Source organism: Eleutherodactylus coqui, chromosome 5 (assembly GCF_035609145.1).
Source record: "Eleutherodactylus coqui strain aEleCoq1 chromosome 5, aEleCoq1.hap1, whole genome shotgun sequence".
Lineage (NCBI taxonomy): Eukaryota > Metazoa > Chordata > Amphibia > Anura > Eleutherodactylidae > Eleutherodactylus > Eleutherodactylus coqui.
In genome coordinates this window covers 36,988,278-37,011,103 of record NC_089841.1, presented here as the reverse complement: position 1 = coordinate 37,011,103, position 22,826 = coordinate 36,988,278, and the positions used below count along the sequence as shown (strand labels likewise).

The 22,826-nt window shown below is 45.7% G+C and overlaps 1 pseudogene; it reads left to right on the top strand.

Moving 5' to 3' along the window:
• The window catches only part of LOC136629224 (zinc finger protein 585A-like), a 161,154-nt pseudogene extending 149,581 nt beyond the window's left edge, over positions 1-11,573 (top strand).
• Positions 11,574-22,826: the final 11,253 nt, after the last annotated feature.

The window sequence follows — 22,826 nt, the reverse complement described above, 5'->3', positions numbered from 1 at the left end:
ACACTTTATCCTGTCACATTGGAACAGGTCCCTATTGACCCTGGATCGTCAAATTCGAGTGACCCCCCGGGTCCAGGACACCCTAAGATGGTGGCTGAATCCCAGGAGGATTCAGGGAGGGTGTTCGCTGGCCCCAAAGCAATGGGTGGTATTAACCACGAACGCCAGGCGCTCCGGCTGGGGCGGGACGCTGGGGAGTCGGTCGACATAGGGACGGTGGTCACAGAGCGAGGCGAAACTCCCAATCAATGCCTTGGAGCTGCGAGCCATACGTCTAGCGCTCCAACATTTCAGACCAAGCCTCAAGGGGAAGGATGTACGGGTCCAAAAAGACAACGCTACAGCGGTAGCGTATATCAACCATCGAGGGGGCACGCGGAGCGCAAGGGTGATGAGCGAGGTGGCAGGAATACTCGGCTGGGCAGAGAGCCACCTTTAGTCCATCTCGGCAGTATATATCCCAGGTGTGGACAACTGGGTGGCAGACTTCCTCAGCCGGGAGACGGTCGATCCGGGCGAGTGGGAATTACATCCAGATGTCTTTCAGGCAATCTGTCAGAAATGGGGCACCCCGGACGTGGATTTAATGGCGTCCAGGATGAACTACAAAATTCGTCCGTTTGTGGCCCGGTCTCGAGACCCGCAGGCAGCGGCAGCAGACGCACTAGCCATTCCATGGGCAGGCTTCAGACTTCCCTACATGTTTCCTCCTCTCCCCCTCATTCCGAGGGTACTGGGGAAAATCAAGAAGGAAGGGCGGCCAGTAATCCTGGTAGCACCAGACTATCCGAGAAGAACCTGGTACGCAAACATCACAGAGCTTCTGGCCGACATACCGTGGTGACTGCCAGAGCGGGAAGATCTGCTATTCCAAGGACCCCTTTTCCACCCGAATTCCTGGTTGCCGCATTTAACGGCGTGGCTATTGAAACCGAGGTATTAAGGAGACAAGGGTTTACGAAAGGGGTAATCCAAACAATGATACAGGCCAGGAAGCCGGCATCATCTGGAATCTACTATCGGGTCTGGAGACGGTTTTTCGGCTGGTGCGAGGACCGGCAGATCCAGCCCATGCAATTTTCACTGGCAAATATTCTGGCATTTTTGCAGTCAGGGCTCGAGTCGGGGCTGAAACTGGGCTCACTAAAGGGTCAGTGTTACCATACAGCGCGGCGCGTCGCTCCGGCGTCGGCTCCGGCGGCCTGGAGCCCTGTGTCGAGGTTATCCCAGCAGCTGTGGGCGGCGGCATGGGCGTGTCCGCCCGTAGGGTGCCGCCCGCCCTCCTCCGTTCTTCTTATACAGCAGTGGGCGGAGTTGCCTCCTCCCACTCTCCGCCCCTGGGCGGAACCTTGTGGTTAAAAGACTGGCAGTGAAGTGAGCTCATTGCCAGTTATTGGTTCTGCATGCACCTAGCCAGTCTGTCTGCGGTTCTCCTCAGCCAGTCCCTAGTTGCCGGTCAGCTCCCTCTGGTTCCCTATTACTCTGTCTGTTTTTGTTGGTTCTGTTTGCCTCTAATCTAGTCTGGCCCAGTCAGCACTAGTTGCTATCCAGCACCCTGCCAGTTTGCCTGTGAGCTCCATCTCCAGCCTTGTAAGTCTTGTTGGTCTGATTCATCTGCCCCCTCTGTCGGCACTCTGTTCCCCCCATTAGGTAGTTTCCTGCTTGTCAGCCGCCAGGTCCCTAGCCAGGGCAGGGACCGCCGTCCAGTTGTCCGCCTGGGGTTAGCCAGGGCCGAGGCAAGTAGGCAGGGACAGTGGGGTGCGGGAAGGTCAGGGCATCCCACTTGGCGCTCGGGGGGCAGAGTGCCGTAACATAATAACTGGCCCTTAAAATACTGTTTTTCTTTTCATGGCGGCGATCAGCGCCCTTGCAAACCAGCTGCAAGACCTGGTGCCGGTGATCCGGGATTTGTCAGCTCGCATGGTGGCCCAGGAGCAGTGGGCATTGTCGCAGGAGCAGAATGCCGTTACCAGTCCCGAACCCAAGTGCCCTCTTCCCGAGGTGTTCTCTGGGGAGAGGAACAAGTTTTTCATTTTTCAACAGGCGTGTCGCCTGTTTTTTCGGATGCGTCCCCGCTCTTCCGGCTCGGAGGTCCAGAGGGTCGGGCTCATAATGTCCCTGCTGCGGGGCTCTGCCCAGACTTGGGCCTTTTCCATTCCCGAGGGTTCCCCCTCCCTGCATTCGGTGGACTCCTTTTTTCAGGAACTCGGGGGCATCTTCGATGAACCGGACAGAGTGGGGTTGGCGGTTTCTCGGTTGCTGGCGCTGCATCAGGGGTCGCTTTGTGTGGAGGATTATTGCTCCCGTTTCAGACGCTATGTGGGTGATACTGCATGGAACGATAGCGCCCTGAAAGACGTTTTTATGCAAGGTCTCTCGGACGCGGTCAAAGAACTGTTGATCTCCCATCCCGTTCCCGGGTCCTTAAAGGAGGCTATGGAGTTAGCAGTGAAGGCAGATAGGAGGCTCAGGGCTGGGAAGCAAGATAGACCGACCCATAGAGTCAGGGAGGTCATTTGTCCTGTTCCCTCCCCGTCCGTACCAGTCTCTGTTCCCGAACCTATGGAACTGGACCTGCTGGACCCCGAGGAGCGACGCCGGATTCGGTTATTACATCATCTCTGTCTCTACTGCGGGAAAGCTGGACATCGGGTGATAACCTGCCCCCGGAGGCCTCAGCGTCCACAGTCTGAATCGGCAGAAAGACTTCCAGTCCTAGGCGATTGCAGGGAGGGTCGCCTAGGACCTCAGGTACGTCCTAGACTTCTGATACCCTGCCAGGTTAGATTCCGGAACTTCTCCCGCCTAGGGCAGGCGTTTATTGATTCCGGAGCAGCTGCTAACCTGATAAGCATGCGTCTCGTTGAGCCCCTGAGGGCTGAATTTGTGGCGCTAAAGACTCCAATTCGTTTTGCTAGCATTGATGCTACTCCTCTTGCTTCGGGCTTGGTACGATGGAGGACCCCAGTGTTACAACTCACGGTGGGGGGTCGCCATTCAGAAGGTCTATCGTTCCTGGTAATGGAGAAAATGTCGGTAGACATGATATTAGGGATGTCGTGGCTGGCGTTGCACAACCCCCAATTCGACTGGGCCACTGGGGAGCTAACCCAGTGGGGGCCGTCCTGCCATAGCCATCACGCTTCCCTTCCTCCCTGCCCAGTCGATACCGCACTCAGTCCCCGAGGTCTCACTTACCTTCAAACCCCGTCCGCCTGCCCTGCTGCAGATGTCGCCACCGATGCCCTGCATAGGGGACGGAAGAAAGGGGTGGGGTCTCGTACGCAGTTGCGTTGTGAGGAGAGTCTGTCGGTATTTGAGCCGTACAGGGTGGGACAGAAGGGGTACCGGTCCTCTGGAAATCGCAAAAGGAGGGGTCGCAGGGGGTTCCATAAGTCGTTGTCGGAACCTGTTGTCCTTTCGGTGACGCCCACCTCCGGTTCCCCGCCGCCCACCCTGGTCTGTGATGAAGTTGAATATGAGGCTCAGGAGATCCCGGATTCTCGCCGGGGTACAGGAACCTTACAATTTTTGGGGCCCCGGAAGAGTTTTTTGGAGTATGATAGCTCAGATGACAGTGATTTTAAAATTGGAGTTGCCTCATATTTTGAAGGCAGCGTCATTGGGAGCGAGGATGGGACAAAAGATAGTGGTGAACGTTCGGGCATTGACTCGGAAGACGACCTGAAACACGACGATATGTCAACGGTCGGTCCTGAAGAAGATGTAGAAAGGAGAGCCCCTGAAGGAAATGGGGCAGCCACAGGCTACCGAAGTCATGGACCTGAGGATCAGCCCATGGTGACCGCTCGGGAGGGTCACATTCTCGGGTTGGTACAGCATTTTCACAGCCGTTTTTTGGATAAGCCTGGTCGAGTTTCCGGGGGCCCGGAGGTCCCCCGTCAGAGGGGGGGTAATGTTACCATACAGCGCGGCGCGTCGTTCCGGCGTCGGCTCCGGCGGCCTGGAGCCCTGTGTCGAGGTTATCCCAGCAGCTGTGGGCGGCGGCATGGGCGTGTCCGCCCGTAGGGTGCCGCCCGCCCTCCTCCGTTCTTCTTATACAGCAGTGGGCGGAGTTGCCTCCTCCCACTCTCCGCCCCTGGGCGGAACCTTGTGGTTAAAAGACTGGCAGTGAAGTGAGCTCATTGCCAGTTATTGGTTCTGCATGCACCTAGCCAGTCTGTCTGCGGTTCTCCTCAGCCAGTCCCTAGTTGCCGGTCAGCTCCCTCTGGTTCCCTATTACTCTGTCTGTTTTTGTTGGTTCTGTTTGCCTCTAATCTAGTCTGGCCCAGTCAGCACTAGTTGCTATCCAGCACCCTGCCAGTTTGCCTGTGAGCTCCATCTCCAGCCTTGTAAGTCTTGTTGGTCTGATTCATCTGCCCCCTCTGTCGGCACTCTGTTCCCCCCATTAGGTAGTTTCCTGCTTGTCAGCCGCCAGGTCCCTAGCCAGGGCAGGGACCGCCGTCCAGTTGTCCGCCTGGGGTTAGCCAGGGCCGAGGCAAGTAGGCAGGGACAGTGGGGTGCGGGAAGGTCAGGGCATCCCACTTGGCGCTCGGGGGGCAGAGTGCCGTAACAGTCAGGTCTCGGCCCTTGCAGTACTATTTCAGAGGCCGATTGCGAGTAGGCTGGCGGTGCGGAGATTCCTCCAGGGGGTCGCTCACGCATCACCGCCATTCCGGCCACCCACTCAGACCTCAATCTCATGTTGGAGGTGCTGCTAGCGCATCCCTTCGAGACACTTAGAGAGGTCCCCCTGCGACTACTGTCTTGGAAGGTGGTGTTTTTAGTAGCAATCACCTCAATTCGAAGGGTTTCCGAGTTGGCTGTTAGTAGAACCGCCCCTTCATGACGTTCCACCAGGACAAAGTGGTCCTAAGACCAGTCCTGGAATTCCTTCCGAAGGTGGTCTCTCCCTTTCATTTTAATGAGGACATTGTCCTACCATCTTTTTGTCCGACGCCGGTACATGCAAGAGAGAGAGAGCGCTGCACCGTTTAGACCTGGTAAGGGCCTTACGAATATACGTAACGAGAACCAGAGATTTTTGGCGAACGGAGACGCTGTTCGTGGTTCCGGAGGAGCCCCGAAAAGGATCAGCAGCCTCTAAGGTGACCATTTCAAAGTGGATAAGAATACTGGTGACAGAGGCATACCGCGCCAAGGGGCGCTTGCCGCTGTTCCGGATCACGGCCCACTCCACGCAGGCGGTGAGGGCCTCTTGGGCAGTTCGTCACGGGGCTTCAGCATTACAGGTATGCAAGGCAGCCACATGGACTTCTTTGGATACATTCTCTAAATTTTATAAAGTCCATACGTCTGCATCATCGGATGCCTCTCTGGGCCGGAAGATTTTGCAGGTGCGGTCTTTTGACTGCTCTGGACCATGTTTTGTAAATAGCCCACCCCATGTTTTTTTCGGGACTGCTTTTGGACGTCCCATGGTCTGCCTGTGGCCCCCAATGATACGGACAAGAAACGGATATTTTTGGTATAACTTACCGTAAAATCTCTTTCTTGTCGCGTTCATTGCGGGACACAGCACCCACCCCTTTTCTTCAAACAGCGGTTGCTGGAACTTTCTGTTTTTCAGTCACAGATGGCGTTATACAAGTCCAGAACATTATTATGTTGTTACGTAGAAAATGTATTTTGTGGTCGTACTCCCACTGGCTGCTCCTACTGCTTGCATACAGACTGATTAGCTGAGTGCCTGCAGGGGGGATATAGCCGGTGGGGGGAACTAACACCTGTGCTTAGTGTCGCCTCCTAGTGGCAGTGGCTATATCCCATGGTCTGGCTGTGTCCCCCAATGAACACGACGAGAAAGAGATTTTACGGTAAGTTATACCAAAAATATGCGTTTTGTGTCCCCACACAACTCAAATGACCTTTAATATAGAGTAATAAAAAATGGTATGTACCCTAAAATGATAGCATTAAAAAATTTTTGGTTGCCACACAAAAATACAAGGCCACACAGAGCCCTAACAATGCAAACATTACAAAGGTATAAGGTCATAATATGGTGTCAAAATTAGATTTTTTTAACAAAGTTTTATATTTAAAAATAGTAAAACATAAAAATGGTGTGCATTTCATATTGTTGTAATTGTATTGAGCCAGAGAATTAAGTTAACATATAGTTTCTCCACATTATGAAGAGCTCTCAAAAGTTATGCAATTGCCTATTTTTGCCATATCACACCACTCTGTTTTAAGGTTTTCAATACATTATATGACAGTAAAAAATACCATTTAAAAAAAAAACAATACAAATATAAGTTGTCTCACAATAAAATGAAAAATGGCTGGTTATTAAAGGGGTATTTCAAGATCAAAATGAAATTTCAAAACCGTCTTAAATCATCTCATAGTGCTATAGTAAATCCATTACATTGTCTATGCTTTTTCTGTTCTCCTCTTCCTTTTGCAGCATCTGCGGTTCTTTGTTATTTACATTAATACTTCCTGTTTACAGACTTCCTGTGCTTCTCTACATCTCCCATAATCCCCTGGGCTGCATCTTTACCCGCTCACTTTGTATCCCCCGCCCACACACAGCTCATGAATACTAAATCCCACCCACTAAACCAATGACAATCAATTAGCTGTCTTCATTGATTAAATAAGAGGTAGAGCCTGTATCACTGTCACCAGCTACAGCTGAAACTGGAACCTGCTTTCCTATAAGAGAACCATTACAGTGTGTAGTGGATCCTCATACTGTAAAATACTGTGGCAACACTCCACTGCACTTTCATATGTTCAGGCTTGTTAGCAGTTTCTTCTCCTCCTACAGATTATTTTATCTGTTAGTTCATCTTCTTCTCAGAGATAAGCTGAAACACCATGACTTCATAACCCCCTTTCATGTCCTTGCATCAAAACAGCAGCTTTCCATATATACTGTGTTTCTCCCAAAATAATACACTGTCTTATATTAATTTTTGCCTCAAAAGTGGGTCAGGAGCACAGGGTCTTATTTTCTGTGGATGTTTTATAATACTCACCTAGCAGCCGAAATTCGGGTCCCTTGCACTGGTCTCCGCCGCTGCAGGCTTCAGTGTCCTCCTATACGCCGAAAGAGCAGTTCTCCCTGGTAGTGGGGCTTGAATACTCCGCCTCCAGCAAACTAATGCTCTGATTGGTTAATAGAGTTCCGTGTCAGCCAATGAGAGTTGGTGCTCGATTAACCAATCACAGCTATTCATTGAATGACATCATAGAGTGGTCTTTTCACCTTGATGTTTTTTTTTCTGATTTGCCATCATTGGGCCATTCTGGACATAGACCTCATGGCCTTTTGCCTCAACCACATAGTTCCACTGTTTATGTCCAGAGCTTGTGACCCACTGCTGTTTCCAATAGTTCCTGCCCTTATCCAGATCTAGTCCAAAGCTAAATCAGTGTGTGGCAAAATGAGTCCACCTCTGCTTTCTCACAAGATCATTCAGACAAGGTTTGCTCAAGGCAAGGAAACAATCTTGGAAAGCCTATTTTGAGGGTGTAAGGAGACAGATCTTCTCCATAAGAGCTTTGTCTCCCTCTGATCTTTTCCTTCCTCAAGTATGGCCTGGATGCAAAATTAGCTCTTATTTCTACTATTTTTTTTTTCTTAACGTTCTTTTGCCTATGAGTCCTATGTCAAAACTTTTCTATGGTAATTCCATGGACTCGTATCTCCCTCCCCTATCTCTCTCCCACCCCATTTCCTGCCATGGGTACTCAAGAAGAACAAAGTGAAAGGAGTTCTAATCATTATTATAGTCTTAGATTGGCCAAGACACACAAGTCGATCAGAAGATAAAAGTTCCCGCGCTTTAGGGGTACAGTATAAACCAAACAATTTATATAGAATGCTTCCAAAAGAAATGGACTTTCCCTTATGTTTTAGGAGGTTTCACTGTCCAGGAACCCAACCCCCTCCCCCCAGAGATCTCATTTGTGCCTTTAAATTATCATAGATGTAGATGGAATTAATGCTTTTAATATACAATTTGGAGTGCTGCCCTTCCTTTAATAACTCTTGAAATATAAGTCCTACCCCAAAATTCATCAAAAGCTAACTCCCCAAGAAGCGCTGTCTCCTTGGTCCCTGTCCGTCTTCTTCTGTCTTTCTGGTGGCCGGGGATTTAAAAATCCCTGCCTCCTAAAAGCGCTACCTCTGCTTGGCTGAGTTCTGTGATAGGTCTGCGATCGATAAGGGGTGTAAAGTTTCTTTAACATGTAACTAATTCTCATTCCTTCAGAAGAAAAGTTTTATGATCAGAGGGCAGGTTTGTTTAGGATCCAATCTTGCTTTTGGTTTGCCAGTCTATTTATGGGGATTCCCCAATCTTTAAGAGCTTCCTCTCCTGCTGATGCTCTGTAAAAGACTTGTTTGTTTCCCTCTTTGTTGACAATTAGCTTTGTAGTAAAGCCCCATTTATAAGCAATGCTAGCTTGTCTGAGAGATGCAGTTACGGGCAGAAAGAGCCATCTTGATTGTATTGTAGTTTGTGATAGGTCCATATAAAATTAGACTTCGGAGAATAGGCTAGGGAGATAGTCCATATTTCTTGCTGCCAGCATCAATGCTTCCTTCACATAATAAAAGTGTATGCGAGTTATAATATCGCGAGGGATTGAATCTGAGAGCAACCTGGGCTTATGGAGTCTGTGGGCCCTATCTATGACCAAGTCACTGGAGACTGTGTCTGGCAGAATTTTTAAAATTAGTCACTTAATGAAATCCTGGAGTTCAAACACAGAAACTCTCAAGAACTCCACAAATTTAAATATTGTTCCACCTGCTGTGGGCTTCAATGTCTGCCAATTTGGTTTTAAGTTTTTACTTTGTCGTCTTCCAATGAGTAATGAAAGTCTATCAAATCGTGTGATTTTGCAAACTCGCTCAATTTTGTTTGTGTGGTCTACTCTGCTCCCCAGTTCCTGGATAGAAGTGATAACTGTGGTAGATATGCTTTTAATATCAGCTTGTATAGAGCCGCTAAAAGCCATAATTATTCCTTTAATAAAACTTTTTGTAGAAAGCTGGTCTGATGACTGATATGATCTTTTGTGAGCATGCTTTCTGGGTTTAAGTTTGGACTTTGGGGGGTGGGAGAGGTGCAGTGTTTTCCTCTGGATCACTATGACATGCTGGTCTAAGAGATGTGACTGACAGGTATTGGTTTTACAGGTGTTTCTTTTATATCCCTGTTTTATTTCTCTTCTCCCCCGCTGCCCACTGTCTCAGGAAGAGAGTTTCGCCTCACTTTTGGTCACCCCTCTACTGCTGTTGAAGTATATGCTGCTCCTGTGTGAACTGCGGCCAACTGATGGTGTCCTCTTCTCCGCTAGTGGCTGCAATCTTCAGCATGGAGGGCGCTGCCGTCTTGGATGGACTCCCCCATGCTGGGAAAAACAAAGCCAGTTTCCGTGGAGTTGCTTTGGAGTCTTTTTTTTTTCCTTTGGCATCCCGCTCTCTGACCTTTTTAAAAGTCTGACCTATTAAGATTGGATGCCCAGGTTGCACTGTAGTTGGTTCTGAAGGAAAGGTCTCTAGCTCAGACCTCCATCTACATGCCGTGCCAGGCCGCACCCCCCACCCCCCCCTCCCTCACAAGAATATTTATGATTTGCCACTGTGCAATTTAGTCACAGAGTGATGACAGGTACACTGATACATAAACCTATGAATTTGAAAGCTGCAAGAGAACAACCTGGTGGTCAAACATGATTTACTGGTTCTCACTTTGAGGTCTGTTAGATTGTGATCTGTTTTTCACCACTTTCTTAGTTAATAAATGCTATGTCACTTGTAATTTGCAATGAAATGTGTATACATAGAAATGTTATAAAATATCTATATCATTCTTAAGGTTGCTTCAATAAAAAAATAGTAAAATTACCTTTATTTTTGGCAGATAATGGTATTGGGAGCCCAGAGGGACGTCTGATATCTGCAGATTGTAAAGCAGAGGATTGTGGTATCACACATGATACATATGAAGAACCTGCTATTATCCCAGATATCCCTTCAGTTCTTCAAAGCAAAGAGCCATCATCTAATCTTTTTATACATGTCCCATTTTCTAATACATCACTGACTGAAAAGCAGAAGAAAAGTTATAGAAGGGGGAAACATCTAAAAGCTCACACTGGGGAGAAGTCCTATTCATGTTCAGAATGTGGGAAATGTTTTAGAGTGAAATCACGACTTGTCAGACATCAGAGAATTCACACAGGAGAGAAGCCATTTCCCTGTTTAGAATGTGGGAAATGTTTCTCTAATAAATCTGATCTTGTGATACATCAGAGAAGTCACACAGGGGAAAAGCCATTTTCATGTTCAGAATGTGGGAAATGTTTTAAAGTGAAATCAAAACTTGTCATGCATCAGAGAACTCACACAGGAGAGAAGCCATTTTCATGTTCAGAATGTGGGAAGTATTTTTCTTTAAAATTAACTCTTGTTCGACACCAAAAAAGTCACACAAAGGAGAAGCCATTTTCATGTTCAGAATGTTGGAAATGTTTTAGAGTGAAATCACAACTTGTCAGACATCAGAGAACTCACACAGGAGAGAAGCCATTTCCATGTTTAGAATGTGGGAAATGTATCTCTACTAAATTTGATCTTGTGATACATCAGAGAAGTCACACAGGGGAAAAGCCATTTTCATGTTCAGAATGTGGGAAATGTTTTAGACGGAAATCACAACTTGTCATGCATCAGAGAACTCACACAGGAGAGAAGCCATTTTCATGTTCAGAATGTGGGAAGTATTTTCCTTCAAAATCAAATCTTGTTCAACACCAAAGAAGTCACACAGGAGAGAAGCCATTTTCATGTTTAGAATGCGGGAAATGTTTCGCAGTGAGATCACAACTTGTCATACACCAGAGAAGTCACACAGGAGAGAAGCCATTTTCATGTTCACAATGTGAGAAATGTTTTAGAAACAGAGTAGTACTTGTCAGACATCAGAGAAGTCACACGAAGGAGAAGCCATTTTTGTATTCATAATCTGGGAAAAGGTTTAGAGATAAAGCAGAAATTGTCAGACCTCAGGGAAGCCACACAGGTGAGAAGGCATTCTCATGTTCAGATTGAGAAATGTTTTTTAATCTGATCTTGTTTATCAGAGTATTCACACAAGCCATTTTCATGTTCAGAATATTGCAAGTTTTTTTATTTCAAAATCAAATCCTGTTCAACACCAAAAAAGGTTGCACAGCAGAGAAGCAATTTTCATGTTCAGAATGTGGGAAATGTTTTAGAGTGAAATCACAACTTGTCAGACATCAGAGAAGTCACACAGGAGAAAAGCCATTTTCATGTTCAGAATCGGAGAAATCTTTTACCCGTCAATTAAATCTTGAGTATCAAAGCACTCACACATTGACGAAGCTATTGTTTTTTTTAAACATTTTTTTTTATTCTTGTGCCTTTTACATTTAAAATGAAACATTTACAGTCGTAGTAATGTTGCATGTAATACAAGAGAAAGAGAAAGTGCTGTAGGGCTTTGAAGGAAAATTTATTAAAGCTCTTGAGTCAGTTTTTCGGATTAAAATGTTGCAAATTTTGTCACCCTTGTTATTGCACAAAAAATAGTGACTTTTTTTTCGTCTTACACAATGTTTTCCACTTTTCTATAAATTGGGTTGACTTAACAACATGGGACATTTATCCTGCGGCCTGACATATTTACTATGATTTGCATGAAAAACTGGCATAGATTAACCCATTGAGTGGCACGCCTGGAAATTTTCCGGGACAAGTTCCACTGCCCATAGTGATATAGCCTGGTAGAAGATTTCCGTGCTGTGTTTCACTATGGGACCTGCAGAGCACATTGCCATAAGCTGTGGCAGTGTGCTCTGCCTGTACAGTCCCTCACAGAACAGTGCAGGACTTTGAAATAAGAAGCAGGGAGATATTACCGATCTGCCGGCAATCTCCCATTTCTAATTTCAAACTCCTGCACTGCTTTGTTTACAGGTTGCCACACAGACCATCGGGTTGTCAGAAGCCAGTCTCTGTGGCAGGAAGAGCTGGTGCTTGGCTGTCAGAGGATAGCCATGCACCAGCTCTTACACAGCAGAGAATGGCGAAAACCTCCAATCTCTGCTGTGTTAACCCTTTACATGCCGCGGTCTTTGCAACTGCAGCATGTAAAGGGATGTCCCCATCGGACCCCTTGAATGTGATCAGAGGGTCCTGATGGGTTTCTGTGGAAGTCCGCCAAAAGGACAAAAATGTAAAAAAATATTATTATAAAAATAAAAACACTTTCTCCCCTTTGACTTTGTAAAAAATTAAAAACAAAATCACACATGTGGTATCCCTGCATTGTAATGACTCAGAGAAAGAAGTTATACATTATTTAACCCCTTAATGACGAGGCCCCCTTTTTTTTTTCTACCCATTTGCTTTTCTTCCTTCCCCCGTTTAAAAAATCATAACTCCTTTATTTATCCATCAACATCGCTGTATGAGGGCTTGTTTTTTGCGGATCGAGTTGTATTTTTCAATAATGCTATTTAAAGTACCATATAATGTACTGAAAAGCTTTTACAATATTCTAAGTGGAGTAAAATGAAAAAAAAAAATGACATTCCACCATCTTTCAGTGCGTTTCGTTTCTACGGCACACAAACTGCAACAAAAATGACCTGATAACTTTATTCTGAGGCTCAGTACGATTACTACGATACCAAACGTGTATAAATATATTTATATTTTTTTTTGCTGTAGTACCTGTATTTTTTTTCAAAGACATGTAATTTTTAAATATTTTCTGCTGCATCTTTTTCGCGCAATAACGTTTTTATTTTTCTATCAACATAGTTGAGCAAGGGCTCATTTTTTGCGGGATGACCTGTAGTTTACGTTAGTAATAATTCAGAATACATACGACTTTTTGGTCGCTTTTTATTGCATTTTTTCTGAGAGACAGAGTGCCTGACTGAAAGTGAATTTCTGGCTTTCTTTATTATTTTTTTGGGGACTATGTTCATCGTGCGGGGTAAATAATGCACTACTTTGATAGATCGGACTTTTACGGATGCAGCAATACCAAATAGGTATTTTTCTTTTATGATTTAGATTTTTTTTATTTTAGATATGGCAAAAGGAGGGTGATTTTAAACTTGTATTACTTTTTTTTTTTTTTAACTGTGAAAAAGTTGTGAATTTGGTATTGGCATTATTGTATTGGCGTGTAGAATGACTTTAATATATCCTTAATACGGCCCAGAGAATGCAAGGAAAAATAAAAAACATGCCAGAACTACAGATTGTGTTAATTTTGCCACTAGAAAAAATGGAATAAAAAGCGATCAAAATTTTACAAGTTCCTAAAAAATAGATAAATAAGGCCTAGATGTTATCCCGCAAAAAAACACGAGCTTCTAGGGCTCTGGCAATGGAAAAAAAATTTATACGGCTCTTGGAATGTGGCAACACAAAAGCAAACCTTTAAAAAAAATGTTTTAAATGTACAAAAATAGCAAAACCTAAAAAACTGTATAAACTTGGTATCGCCGGAATCGTGAGACTCCGAGAATAATGTTATTACATGATTTATTCTGCACGCTGAACGCCGTGAAAATTAAATCCAAAAAATAAATGGCAGAATTTTTTTTTTCCCCAATCTCCCTACAAATATTTTATTTTGGGGTTTGTTAGATCGTTCATGTACGGACTGCCATTTTTTTGATGGGACTCTAGTTGCCTTCATATAGGATTCATATTGCTGCCATGTGGTAGATTTGACTTTTTAATCACTTCTTATTATTTTTTCATAGGAAGATGGCAGAAAAAGTGCAATTCTGTTCCTTTTTTTCATTTTTATCTTTCCTCCATTCGCTGTGTGGTAGAAGGAACGGCTTCATTTTCGGCAGCAGAAAATGAATATCTTTTAAAATGCTTTACAAAAAATGTATTTGTTTTATCGCGTCTAATCAGATTTATAAAGTTCTCTAAGGGATTTCTTTGTATGGGAAGTTGCAGTTTCTACTGGCATCGATTTTTAGTACTTTTTTGTGTGTGTTTTTATTGCTTTAAATTGTGTTTTATTGGAAGGCAGATTAACGAAAAACAGCAATTATGACATTTTTTTCTTGCTTAACAAAATCTACTTCTTTCACCATGAGGAATAAATGAATACTACATTTTTATGGCTTGGGGGATTATAAACGTGGTGATACCCATTCTAATTTTTTTTTGTCTTGTGTTTTTCTCCTCTGGATTATTTTTTTAGATTGCATTTTTCTTTGTCCCTCAAGGGGACTTAACCCCTTAGTGGCCAGCTGTCATAGCGCCCCTTGCATAAATGAGGTTCGGCGCATGTGCTGGTCTGGTGTGAGATCACGCGTCGGTGATATGCTTAGTGGTGGCATGTGACACTGGATGCCGAGGGAGAAGCATCTTCCTTCTGTTACAGCAATGATAGGCAGCCTAAGATGTCTATTGTCTTAATCAGCCTATCAGTGGATATTTATTTATTTAGGTCCTCTTGGCACAGAATGCTGGTGATACACTTGTTTGCTGGCTGTGTTCAGTAGTTAGGAGAGTTTTGACATGGAGCTTCTGAGGTTTTTTTTTCTTTTTCTTCTTTTTTTGTGCCTTCCATCCATAGATATCGGCCTCAGGGGCGTAACTATAGAGGATGCAGGGGATGCAGTTGCACCCGGGCCCAGGAGCCTTAGGGGGCCCATAAGGCCTCTCTTCTCCATATAGGGAACCCAGTACTATAAGTAAAGTATTATAGTTGGGGGGCCTGTTACAAGTTTTGCATCGGGGCCCGGGAGCTTTAAGTTACACCTCTGATCGGCCTCCTACTGTCCCATCATTGTTGCTCACCTACTCTTGTTTACTTCTCTTTTCTGTTCTGCTCGGTCTTCATTTATTCCCCTTTGCTTATTTTTTGTTTAATTTTCAAAAAAAAATTGTTATACAGGCATATAAGCACTATAGCTCACCGTACATGACAAATTAGTGCACACAGGAAGCAATATGGAAATAGAACCTCCTTAATAGTAAATAGAGATGAGCGAGCACCAAAATGCTCGGGTGCTCGTTACTCGAGTTGAACTTCCCGCAATGCTCGAGGGTTCGTTTCGAGTAACGAACCCCATTGAAGTCAATGGGCGACCCGAGCATTTTTGTATGGGACTAGGAAGCAACAGACCGCATAGGGAAGGGGCTAGTGACTGGGGGGCGAGAGGGTGAGAAGGAAATATATATATCCTTGTAGGTAGAAAAGAAAACACTGGAATATATACATTTATATAGATATAGTTATGTGCCTTTCTTTTTATATGTATACTAACTTTATTCTCATATGTACTAACTCTATGAAAAAAACTTAATACTTCGCCTTATATCAGATATGCCAAGAGGCCTTGCAAGGCGAAGACAAAATGTATCTTGAACACAAGGAATAACCAGACACGAAGGCTGCGTGTACTTGGCCGTTTTCCCAGAAGCGCCATATCTACATGAAGACCGATCAACTATGCATCTGAACTTTCACTGTCTCAGGCCGGAAATCCGGACTTCCCATATATGGTTATGCGGTGGATTTGAGCCAATGAGCTCATCACTCATTTCTAGTGATGAGACCAAAGGGTATAAGATCTCATGTAATCTGTAATAAAGGCACAGCGCAGTCATGTCCCCGTGTGAGGAACGATACCAGACCTCCGTGTCGTGTTTTCTTCTTACCGCCGGCAGCGGGGCAAGTGGGGTGGGCCTGATTGGTGCTGTACTTAGAATTTTTCCCTGACAATTTGGCGCCCAACGTGGGGCGACAAAACCGGAGCCGTGCAGCCCTGTCTGTCCGGATCCACGCCACGGAGAAGCCGTCCTGCTGCAAACCGAGCCTGATCAACTCACAGAACTCCAGGTAAGACCAGCATATATTTATGTTGTGTTTTACGCTAAGAGTCTTGCAGCGGGAGGGACTATCTGTGTTTTGTGACCGGACGGGTTGGGTTAAGAGTTCTACACGGTAACTCGTGTGGGCTTCGGGTTTGCCGTCATGGACCACTGACCGTGATATGCGCACCAATCGCTCACCCAGAAACTAGTCTGTAGTCTATTTGTTGTTGAAGTCCGTAGCGTTCTAGCAAAAGTGAAGGTTGTTTGTTGTATCTGCAGAATTTTTTTTCTCTTTCTTTTCATTTAGTCTCACAAGAGAAGGGACCCTCGGTTGTTTTTCCAGTATATAAGGGGCTAACAATTTGAAAATTAAGAGGGATGCATTTTGTGAGACAGGCTTCATAGGAGAAGGGACTCTCGGTTGTTTTGCCTTATATATGGGGCTAACGATTTGATTTCAGAGAGATGCATTCTGTAAGGCTGGTTCCATAGGAGAAGGGACCCTCGGTTGTTTCGCTGGTATATAAGGGGCTGACAATTTGAAAATTAAGAGGGATGCATTCTATGGAGCGTGTTATTATTTTTGGTGTTGATGTTCTAATATGCGTAAGACCTTATTAAAGAAGACAGAGCCCCTCAAGGGCTGCCGCCGTGCGGATCAATTGATGGAGGAGAGACAGTAGGAGAGACAAGAGTTCCAATCTGTAAAATGTAAGAAAACTTATGAAAATGTGTAACAAGGACCCGCACGGTAGATTACAGCATGGTGTCTGGGAGGGAAGTCTTTAGGACCAAGAAGCGTGCCTTGAAAGACCAAGGTTTGCTAGAAAGTGCTGGAGTGAGGAGGAGAGAGAGACAGTCAGAGAAAGTTAAGTATGTACACATTATTTGTTTAAGAAAGTATCCGTAAGTGAAATGTTGGAAAGTACAGTAAGTGATCAAGAGGGTGTCGGGAGAGTGTCTACTGAAGGTTACATTGGCAGTTAGGTAGGGAGAAAGTGCTGAAGGAACAAGCAAAGTCGAGAAGAAAGTTACAATGCATGTGATTTGTTGGCAGAGAGAAAGAAGAAAAGGTGTATAATACAAGATAGATAATAGATATGTATATGTGTATATATATGTGTGCAAATGGTTAACTGAGCTTGCTTTTAGATGAGAAAGATTGTTTATGTAAAGCTGCAGAGCTTGTGTTTAGTTTTCAAGGTCAAGCGATAACAAAGCAGAGGGAATGAAATAATGACCCTGGAAAATATCTTTGCTTGCTTAAATGGAATGAAAGCTTATAATTAGAGATGAGCGAACGTGTCCGTTACGGACACATCCGCACCCGGACACCCGCTTTGCCGAACACTGCAGTGTTCGCGCGTAAGTGTCCGGGTGCCGCCGGGGGGCGGGGAGATGCGCGGCGGCGCGGGCGGCAGTAGCGGGGAACAGGGGGGAGCCCTCTCTCTCTCCCTCTCCCCCCCACTCCCCGCCGCACCCCCCCGCGCTGCCACGGCGGCCCCCGAACTTTTTCGCCCGAACACTGAAGTGTTCGCAAGGTTCGGTGTTCGGGCGAAAAAGGGGCGGGGCCGAACGTGTTCGCTCATCTCTACTTATAATGAATTTAATTAATTATACTGTCTTAGTAGGCAGGAAATATAGCAATTTCTAAGATATATTCTTACTTATACAGGGGTTGAAAATGAATGTTGCAAGGTCCCAGGATATGTGTTAATTATGAGTTCAAATGCAGCCAATAGTTAAGCTAAAACAACTTATTCAGTCTGTGTTTCATATTCGTAGAGAGATAACAGTTGTTTTGAAAAGGTGGGGGCTTTCAGACTTGACTCTCAGCTCAGGGTCAAATACAGAGAAAGAAAGACAAGGGGGGCTGAAAAATACCCACAGATTCTAAAATACTTCAGCGTTTAATACAGCATATAATAGCTTCAGTAGATAAGAAATACAGAATGTCTCAGTCACTCAGCAAACTTTTTTTTCCACATAATTTGTCAAAAATAGCACTCATTCACAATCTCATCTCAATAGAATCATGTACTCTGTAGCATTGTAGCACTCACCTCAATGTTTTTCAACTGATGTATGTATGTTTGTCAAACTTTTTTCGTCTGTGTGTGCTGGTGCACCTTCGGTGGGGGGTGACGGAGCAAACTTGAGCGCATGGATGGATGAGAGTTAGTGACCCGTGTTCGGGCTGTGGTGAGTGTGTGACGCAGATATTGACTAGGGATGGAGGTCCCCCCCATGCATGAGACTTTACTTGGTTGTGATGTGGATGCTTAGACTGTACAGCTGAAATGAAGCTGTGAAAAAAGACGCAAGGAGCCAATATCGAGGGGGTGGAGCTAGATGATGTAATAGGACGTAATGTTTCATCCCTCTTGTCCACAAGGCAGGGGGTGAGAATCTTGAGCAGCTACTAAAAGTTTTTGTTTTGTTTTTTTTTTCTCTCTCAAATTTCATAAGACATTGCAGGCAGGATCAGATTAATAATGAATTTGCTTAAAGGAATATCACATTTCCAATATTAATAGATGTTTGTAGATTATTCTGCCCCGATGTAACTCATGTCTCTGTTATTGGTGCTAACATCTTACAGGCCTTATCTGCATCCATCAAATCTTTTTACAATGTTATACTACCTTGAAACCGGGTACTATTCTTCCAATTGAGTACCCTGGTTCAAAGGGGGGGGGGGGGAGAGAAGGCATACGTGATCTAGGTATTGAAAATCAGCCATTTTAAAATTTTTTGCAAGCCATTTTTTAATTTTTTAATTTTTTGCAACAAGATTCTGATCTTTTTGAAATAGAATATCAGCCCGATTGTCTAGCAGTGATGCAACAAGAAAATTAAAGTTTTAAAAAGTTACTGAAAGCCCTTGTTAATGCATATTTTGAGTTGTTTTTTATAGATGGTACCAGGGTGATGGACGACTCCACACTGGATATGCAGTGGTTACACAACAAGATGTCCTAAAAGCAGAATCTCTGCCTCCGCATGTCGCAGCACAAGAAGCGGAATTAAAAGCACTCACGGAGGCGTGTAGAGTGGCGAAAGGTAAGACGGCAAACATTTACACTGACTCCCGGTATGCATTTGGCATAGCTCATGATTACGGCCCAACATGGAAGGCCAGACAGTTTTTTACTTCAGCAGGACAGCCAATTAAGAATGATGCAGCGGTGCAGATTCTCACGGAGGCTCTACTTCTACCTGACAAAGTAGAGAGCTCACACCAATTCCTACACCAGAGAAACAACAGGCAACGCCATCACAGATCACACAGCAAAGGCAGTGGCCCTCAAGCCATGGAAGAAAAGAAGAAAAGAAGAATTTGACAATAACTTTGGACTTTGACTAAACCTTGGACTTTGATATGAACTTGGACTTTGATATGAATTTGGACTTTGATAATAACTTTGGACTTTGATATGCTAAAGACTTTACAGTTACAAGCCAGCAAGGAAGAAAAAGACAAATGGACTAAAAAGGGACAGCATATGGTGAACAGTCAACAGCACTTGCCTACCACGGTCCCTGTGCCCCATGATGGCCCAGCTGATGCACAGAAAGACGCACCTCTCAAAGCAGTAATGATGTCAACGCTTGAATGAGGACGGGTGGCTCCTGGGTTTTCTGTAGCTGCTGCATCATTTGTCCAATTTTTGCATGATCTTTGCCGTAAGCAACAGGGCAGAAGTAAATTTGCCACATCACACATCACACTTGCCTAGACCACTCTACCCATTTCAGGGATTGCAAATTGGCTACACTCTGCTCCCACTTGTTGGGAAGCATGAATATGTGCTTGTTGTTGTTGATGTTTTTCAGGTTGGAGAGACCTACCCTGTTACCAAAGTAAATAAGCAGGTAACCGCACAGAAGCTCATGAATGAGGTAACCTGCAGATACGGGGTACCGGAAGTGATTGAGTCAAAGAAAGGTACAAACTTCACAGGTGAAATAATACAACACATCATGTCTGCTTTGGGTATATCCCAGGCTTTTCACACACCCTACCATCCACGGAGTAGGGGGAAAGTAGATACAAAAGGCAATGAAGAAAACGGGCAAATCTTGAATTGAGTGTCTCCCATTAGTTTTTCTTTTTCTTAGGAGGGTACATGCCACAGTAGCTGAATTTGGGGAATGATTTTCTTGTTCATTCTGTCATAGGTCTCTCCAAGGAATTGTTAGTAATCCATTCTACAGTCTCTGCTTTTCTCCCAGGTCCTACAGATGAGTGTCACAATCTGAAACCAGGTGACAGGGTCTATGTGAAAAAGTTTGAGAGAGAAACCCTGTTTGAATGTCCCTACCAGATGTTGCTTACCACCCCAACTGCAGTCAAGCTCGAAGGAAAGCCCACTTGGATCCACACTTCGCACTGAAAAAACTAATGATCCTGTATATCCTTTACATGCTATAATGTGGTACAATTCCTCTAACACATACCTTTGACTACTGTACACTAGCCCCCTGTTTCAGAACAAATTAATACAATCAAATGTGCAATATGAAGAGTACACTGAGGGTGAGAATCCAACACCGCATCGTGCTAAGAGAGACATTGACGCTCCAGGTGGTAACTTTAATCCACATGTATACATAGATGCAATAGGAGTGCCAAGGGGGGTGCCAGATTAATTTAATTCTAGAGATCAGGTTAAAGCAGGTTTTGAGTCCTTATTTGCTATTGTCACTGTTAATAATAATGTAGATTGGATGAATTATATCTATTACAATCAGCAGAGGTTTGTAAACTACACCAGGCATGCTTTACAAGGGTTAGCGGACCAGTTAGGGCCCACTGCATCCATGGCCCTAGAGTGGCCCTGGATATGATTTTAGCAGAAAGAGGTGGGGTATGTAATTTTCTGTATGTGTATTATCCCTTTGATCAAAAAGAGTATGAGTAAGGGACTAGACAATGTGACACCAACATTTCCCTTGTTTGAAAAAGATGAAGAGCCAGTTCCGATAATGCCAACCACGTACGTTACCAGAAGAATGGAGAGATGTACTAGTACTGCGCCGCCTCAGTCTCCTAAGACGGACTGTCAGTGGAATTCCCATTTGCCTAGGGATCGTGCAGAAGACCTTAGGTTCGAGCGAGGGCACACCCTGCGGGGTGTTAACTTGTACAGATAGAGGGTATGGATGCCCGGAAATAAGCCCAGGGAATCCATGGCCTCCTTCTGAGGTGAGGTAGGGATCCCCCCCCTCCTAGGAGTAGGGACTTACGGGCAGTGGAGAAACCCTGACGCAAGGGAGAGGCGACCGAGGGAGAGTGCGAGGCCTGGTGCTTGATCTCCGTATTAAGTTTTTAGGGGGGTTTGAGAAGGAAATATATATATCCTTGTAGGTAGAAAAGAAAACACTGGAATATATACATTTATATAGATATAGTTATGTGCCTTTCTTTTTATATGTATACTAACTTTATTCTCATATGTACTAACTCTATGAAAAAAACTTAATACTTCGCCTTATATCAGATATGCCAAGAGGCCTTGCAAGGCGAAGACAAAATGTATCTTGAACACAAGGAATAACCAGACACGAAGGCCGCGTGTACTTGGCCGTTTTCCCAGAAGTGCCATATCTAGATGAAGACCGATCAACTATGCATCTGAACTTTCACTGTCTCAGGCCGGAAATCCGGACTTCCCATATATGGTTATGCGGTGGATTTGAGCCAATGAGCTCATCACTCATTTCTAGTGATGAGACCAAAGGGTATAAGATCTCATGTAATCTGTAATAAAGGCGCAGCGCAGTCATGTCCCCGTGTGAGGAACGATACCAGACCTCCGTGTCGTGTTTTCTTCTTACCGCCGGCAGCGGGGCAAGTGGGGTGGGCCTGATTGGTGCTGTACTTAGAATTTTTCCCTGACAAGGGTATAGTAAGGGTTAACAGAGGAAGCGACCGGGGGAGGGATTTGAGTAGAGGAAGAAGAGAGAGGAAGGGGAGGAGTCGGCAGTCTATGAGGAGAAGAAGAAGGGAGAAGACTTACAGACCCAGGCTCTGCAAAACCCAGGATTCTAACCTGCAAGTCGCAGGACACAGTACCCAAGACCCTGCAAGAGGAAGAGTAAAGACCCTGCTGTCCCAAGACAGAAGACCCTGCAGTCCCAAGAGAAGACCCGGCAAGTCCCAAGACAGAAGACCCTGCAAGTCCCAAGACAGAAGTAGAACCGGCAAGTCCCAAGACCGAAGACCCAAGACAGAGGACTCTGCAAGTTCGGCATGGAACAGCTAATGCAACAGATAAAGGAAGCGGTGGCCAGCCAAGGACCGCAATGGCTGCTGCAAATGGCCGCCGAAGTGAGTGCCGCATCGCCAGGTGAAGCCGGGGCCGAAAGAAACCTTCCGGAGCCGGTAGCCGCCCTGGAGCCCCGCGGAAGACCCATTAGAAGACGGCGCTCCCCTGCCAGGCTGAGCCCGAGTCCAGCCGCGAAGAAGGGGGGACGAGGAGGGAGTCCCGGAAGCAAGAAAGATGGCGGGAATGGTTTGGCGCGGTCGCAGCGCAAGGGACAGAGGCGCAGGCGGGGCGCACGTGGAAGCGGCGCCGCAAGCGATCGAGGTTGGACTTACCGGGATGATGCAGACGGCGATCGGTGGTGGTAAGTCCAGCACGGGAGGGGGGGTTCCCCGTGGCTGTCCGACGGGCAGTAGCGGGACAGCCGATGCAGCCCTCGCGCGGAACAGGTGGAGGGCGGAGGGATCTGCGAGCGGGATGTAGTCCCGGCGCAGAGGCACTAATTTGCCGCAGGAGCAGCGGGGGCTACGGGAGTGAGTCCCCTTACAGCCCGGAGCCGGAGGAGGTGCGGAGCAAGAGGCAGAGGAGTGAAACGGCCACCGGAGGTGCCGTTACGAGCGTGCGGCTAGCGACAAGGAGCGGGGGGTAGGAGGGGGGAAGGGGGAGGGGGGGGGAGAGAGAGA